This window comes from Chrysemys picta, chromosome 11 (assembly GCF_011386835.1).
Source record: "Chrysemys picta bellii isolate R12L10 chromosome 11, ASM1138683v2, whole genome shotgun sequence".
Classification (NCBI taxonomy): Eukaryota; Metazoa; Chordata; order Testudines; family Emydidae; genus Chrysemys; species Chrysemys picta.
In genome coordinates this window covers 38,746,716-38,752,715 of record NC_088801.1, presented here as the reverse complement: position 1 = coordinate 38,752,715, position 6,000 = coordinate 38,746,716, and the positions used below count along the sequence as shown (strand labels likewise).

Here is a 6,000-nt window from a genome sequence, read left to right as displayed (position 1 = left end):
GAATTTCTAGTTTCCGGAACAAACAATGGGCAGAATAATGAAATGTTGCAGCAGTAATATTCTGTACAAATAATTAGTGTTCAAACTCGGAGCATTTCGGTCTCCTGAAATGTATTCTTAATGAAGTGATGTTCAGAGCTGTCATTACAAATGCAGGACTGGAAGATCAAAGTACAATATTTATTTTAGAAATTTGTTTCAGTTATCAGGAGATACAGGTATCAAGGCCAAATGTCAATTCAGTTACACAAAGCACTATTTTCATGAGCAATGGGCTGCTGCTACATCCTAATGTAAAGTAAAGAGACATCAAAGATCAGGAACAATACATGAACCAGCCCTTAAAAGAGGCAGAATTGACTAGGATTCCACAACCACAAAAAACCAAAACCCACCCAATGTGGAGGTAGAAGAGGGTCAATCCAAACAGTTATTATCTGGGTTACAGAGCTAATACGTATGCTGCGGTATATACGCAGATGAAACATGACTCTTCTACGTAAACCCCAAATTCCACCGCATAACGACTAGGCTATACTAGTGGAACGGAGTTTTAAAGCAGCAATGGCTAAGGCCAGACCTAGCTGGGAGACGGGCAGCTGTAACTTGTCCCAGTGTGTGTGTATTTCTCTCCCTGGGGATGGCTGCAGCCTGGTGTAGGGACCACAAAGAGCAGCAGCAAAGCGAGCCCTGCCGGAGGCGATCTCCCGGACCAGCAGAAGAGTGGAGCCGCCGTGGGGGTAGTGCGCATTCACACGTCTTCCCCAGTGAGCAGACAGAACCGTGAACCAAGGCGATCTGTGGAAAGAGAGGAGAGGTGAGGGATTGTCCTGTAGCACACCCAGAGATCAGGCACACTAGCAGTGAGTTAGCTTCAAACAGTACATTGGGGCAGGCATTTCCATGGAGTGAGACTCCACGTGTCAACAATACACCCCACGTACTTCATAAATAACCTCACTGGCGGCCCCTGCACTGCCCTGCCCAGGCAGGTTGGTCAGGGCTCTAGCAGCCTCTTCCAGAGACAGCTTCACCCTCACTCTACAAAACCCCTCCTGTCTTGTCTGAAACGCTCGCATTTCCCACCTCTGTCTCACACCGTGTTCCTGCTTTGTTAAAGGTGCTTCAGGCTACTGGGCACTGGAACTGTGAGAACAGCACACAAAGCTAGCGAAGGGCATCTGCCAATATCCTCAGTGATCTACAACAAAGTATTCCTCAGCAGGCCTTTGAAATCCTGCTCCAACAGAAAGCTCCCATTGTTCCCAACCTTCAGTGTGGAAGAGATCAAACTTTATCCTCTCCAGCTGGAAAGATTACTCACCCCTCCCCCTGCAATCCGATATCCTCTGCGTTACCTTTGAGGTTTGAGGAGGTTTGTGGGTTTAAAGAAAAGTCCAGGGTACAAGAAGCAGTTGCTCTTTAACTCCTGAACACCTGACCCTAGAACATACTGCCTGTGGTAAGTCAAGCCCAGTGACAGAGCTCAGAGGGTTTGGAGAAACTGCTCCAGAAAGCAAGTTCTGCCCTAAACAAAAGCATTTATAAATAAAAGGAGAGTTTAGTAAAAGTTACTTTCCTTTGTCTACTTAGTAAAAGTTACTGTCCTTTGTCTCTCAGGCTAGTGCCAGTCAGGAGTGTCCTGAAGGAAGGTTCAGAGCAATGTACTCCGACTGGCACAGTTGCTGGGGTCAGTCCGATATTTTAATATTATGTTTACAACACAGGCTCCATTTCATAATCAGGCCTGTCACTTTAACAGATACTGCTTCAAGAAGACCTGAGGATGCATTGAAAGAGGAGCAGGAGGATTCAAAAGTGCTGGGTCTACAATGGTCAAAATACCACTCTTTGGAGGACTGAACCTAACGAAGTAGCAATTATAGCTTTTTTTAAAAATAGAAAATTATGCACGCATAATATTGACAGTACTGGAGGCTGCAACCCTCAGAACAAACAGAGCATAGTCAGCAGCTGCAACCTTGAGCTGCAGAGAAAGTGAATAGGGAAGTATTATTTATCCCTTCACAAGAACCAGGGGTCAGACAATGAAATTAATAGGGAGCAAGTTTAAAACAAACAAACAGACAGGAAGTACTTCTTCACACAACACACAGTCAACCTATGGAACTCATTGCCAGGGGATGTAGTGAAGGCCAAAAGAGTGACTGGGTCCAAAAAAGAATTAGCTGATTCACAGAGGATAGGATATTAGCCAAGATGGTCAGGGATGCAACCCCATGCTTTGGGTGCCCCTAAACCTCTGACTGCCAGAGCTGGAACTGGGTGACAGGGGATGGATCACTGTCCTGTTCTGTTCATTCCCTCTGAAGCATCTGGCATGGGCCACTGTTGGGAAGACAGAATACTGGGCTAGATGGACCATTGGTCTGACCTAGTATTGCCTTTCTTATGTTCTTAAGATATTCCAAAATAGCTCCCTGCGTGGACATCCTATTCAGGGACAAAACTCCCTTTTATTCTGGATAATTACTCTACTTTTTTAGAAAGAGCCTTCACATTTTTCCCCTATATGGGTAGGCTCTGCTTCTCAGTCAGCCCACCAGGATGAAATACCCACCCCCATATCTGACACAGGCACAACACAGTAATGACAGACCCAGACAAACTATTAATAATTGTTAAAAGCATCCCCAATTGTAACACTAGGATACAGTATGGATTGGAGAAAGTCTAATGAGGAAATGGAGTCCTCTGTTCACATTTTTTTGGTACATTAGCCTACAGGGTTTGTTTACAAGATCTGGCTATCTGGCAAACAGGTTTGATGCAGTTGTACCTCTAGAGCCTTAACTGTGTGCAATTTGCATCTTGCGATGGGACAAAAATAAAAGCGAGACTAAAGTGTTCTATAAAATCTCTTGAGTCCACTTAAACATGACACATTTTTCCTTCAAATAAAGGAAAAGCACTAACACATATCGAGACTGACACAGAGCAAAAATATATTGAGGATTTTGAGGCTTGCATTATCATTTTCCAACCAAGGTTTGAATTTAACATGGTTTAATGTAGTGTTTCCCAAACCTTTTAAAGCTAATCTGCCATTCAAGAAAATAAAACCATTTGTACCCCTGCTACAACCTTGTCATGTGTTGTTAACAACCTAAACATTATAATATATACATCTTCTGCATTATCCCTGGCTAGTCTTTTATTCTCCCTCTCCTTGCCTTTTGGAAACATTGGTATAGATTTTCATAATATGATACTTCCTCTCATTTTTTCCACACTTTAATGAGCAGTGAAAGAGTTAACATTTAAAGTATCATCACTAGCATCCAAGTTAGAGCCCAATGAAATTTATGCCAGTCTCTTCTCGAAGCTATTGTTTCAAGCTCTCTGGAAACTCAGGTCGACATTGCTACATCGGTTATACCTGCTTCACATTTTAAAGATTTTCTTCACAACCATAACAGCTAGGAATTTATTGAAAGAAAGAAAGAAGCAAGCATGTTGAGACTCTAGACAGAAATCAAGAGATCTGTCTGTTGATGTCTTTCTTGTCCTCACATTTTAGGAAACACTGGATAAAAAACATGATTATTTTAGCTGCATGATTAGTTTGGGTGGGATTGATAGGGATCATTTCATTTTACAGGCACAGATAAACAAACACTAACCATCCACTTATATTTAATTATTCACTATGTAATGTGGTTATGTCTTAACAAGACAGCAAATGTAAGATCTAAAAACTGGATCTGCATAGTAATTCATTTTGGTTACTTAGTACATTTATTGACAAATTACACAGCTGTTTATGCTGTCTCTCAAAACTGCAAACAACAAAGTTTAAACGGAAATAACATATGATCAATCAGCACTTTAATATCAGGTGAATCATCTAGCTGTCAAACTGTATCAATTTGACTGAATCAGTTATTCAAACTTAATAATAAAACATACAATTGTTAATTGATGACCAAGTTATGTTACAAATGCCGAATGCTTGCTGTACCATACATTAAATCTGTTCTAATGACAACAGAGCTGCTTTCCAAATAGCCTGTTCTTCAAAGACTACTGAAGAAGAGAGCACATCAAATCCATGTTTTTTCTTGCAAGGTACAATAGCAATGTAACTTCAGCTACTGTACCTTGCACAAAATAAAACATGGTTTTGGTGTGATATAACTGCAGCAACTACAATTTACAAGAACTATCCCCTTCCACTCCCCCAAAATCTGCCCACCCCCCAAACAAAAACCAAACTAAACCAAAAAACCCAGCAGGACTGTGAGAGGCAGATCAGGGGAAAAGATGAATGGGAATCTGGTCAGGGGACCAGAAATGTGGTGGGAGGGAACCATTGTCTCAGAACAAAGGCAAAATAATTTGAAGGGCTACTTTTATACCTATCTACACCAGAGGTGAAAGTAAGCCAGTATGCTGTACCAGACTGGCTTCCCCAGGCGGCAATTTAAAGGGCCTGGGGCTCCCAGCAGTGGCTGGAGTCCCGGGCCCTTTAAATCGCCACCCGAGCCCCACTGACAGAGCCCTGGGGTAGTGGCAGTGGGGCTTCAGCAGCAATTTAAAGGGCATGGGATGGTAGCGGTGGCCGGAGCCCTGGGCTCTTTAAATCGCCGCTGGTTCTGGCAGCGGGGCTCGGGCGGCGATTTAAAGGGCCCAGAGCTCCGGCTGCCGCTACCATCCGGGGCCCTTTAAATTGCCGCCCGAGCCCCACTGCTGGAACCGGCGGAGATTTAAAAGGCCTGGGGCAGTAGCAGTGGCCAGATACCCAGTCCCTTTAAATGGCCCCCAAGCCCTGGGGTTCCAGCCGACTCTGCAGCTGGTAGCTCTGGCAGTGATTTAAAGGGCTGCCACTACCGCAGCCGGAGCCCAGGGCCTTTTAAATCAAGATTTAAAGGGCCCGGGGCTCCAAAGGCCTCGCCTCTTCCAGTTGGGGCCATGCCCCTTCTGATTGAGGCCCTGCCCCCTGCTCAGGACTCCGGCTTACCAGTAAGTCCTTTATGTTACTTTCACCCCTGATCTACACACATACTTACTTTCCAAGTAGCCTATTCTTTGGCTATGTATATAGCCAAAGAATATATATTCTTATATATATTGCTAAGGCAATCATGCACCTGAATGCTGGTAGGTTTAAAGCTTTATTTAAAATTATTTCCCGAGTCTGGGAGTCAGAATAATTTAAGAAAATAAAAGAGCCCATCTTGACCATGACTCCAAATCAGCTCCACAACTGTTGGAACGTCCAGCAGTGCAGCCAGACACAGGGCCACAAGAAGCCAGCTAGGAAGCATATCACATACCCAGATGTTACCAGAGAACACATTCCAGTGCTCAGTATATGGGTACTGCAGCTGTCAAGCAATCTCTGTGTGTAGCCACTGGTACTAACTAATATTGGGACACATGTGGTTACCCCCATTTGTCCGGTTAATAACAGGGGATTGTAAAAAGTACTAGTCCCCTCAAACTCCTCCCGGTCAGCATTTCAGTTCAGGGCCCCCAAAAAGGTTTTTGCGAAGTATCGGTCAGATTTATGAAATGATTGAACTCTTCTCCAACTGGACAGCTCTTTACAATGTTTGATTTTTAAAACTGCTCCATTTAGAAAATCTCCTACAAAATATGTGTTGTGTCTTCTGTATCACATCATGTTCTAAAGTCTTCTTAGTCATTCGATGTAACACATAATAACTCAATACATAAGGAATGTGAAACATTAAATTATTCAATGTGCTGTAATGATAATTTTTAAAATTGTTTTTCTATAAACAAAACGACAAAATATATATAATGTTGAAGATTTATATAGCGTCTTTCATCTTCAAAGTGCTTTACAAACATTAACTAAGGTTCACAGGCCCCCTGTGACACAGGGTTAGCCGTCGTCTCCCATTTAACAGATGGAGCAATCAGGGCAAAGGATTTAAGTGACTTGACCTAAGACACAGAGGGAGTCAGTTTCAGAGTTGGAACTAGAACTCAGGAATTCCTTGGCTTCTAGTC

General features: G+C 43.1%; 1 protein-coding gene across 1 annotated transcript in view; it reads right to left on the bottom strand.

The window, feature by feature from the left end:
* Positions 1-166: 166 nt before the first annotated feature.
* MYO3B (myosin IIIB) overlaps positions 167-6,000 on the bottom strand; it is a 285,486-nt gene continuing 279,652 nt past the window's right edge. Inside the window, exon 34 of the mRNA XM_024114809.3 lies at positions 167-798. The gene's annotated coding sequence lies outside the window, so the exon portion shown is untranslated. The remainder of the gene's footprint in view (positions 799-6,000) is intronic.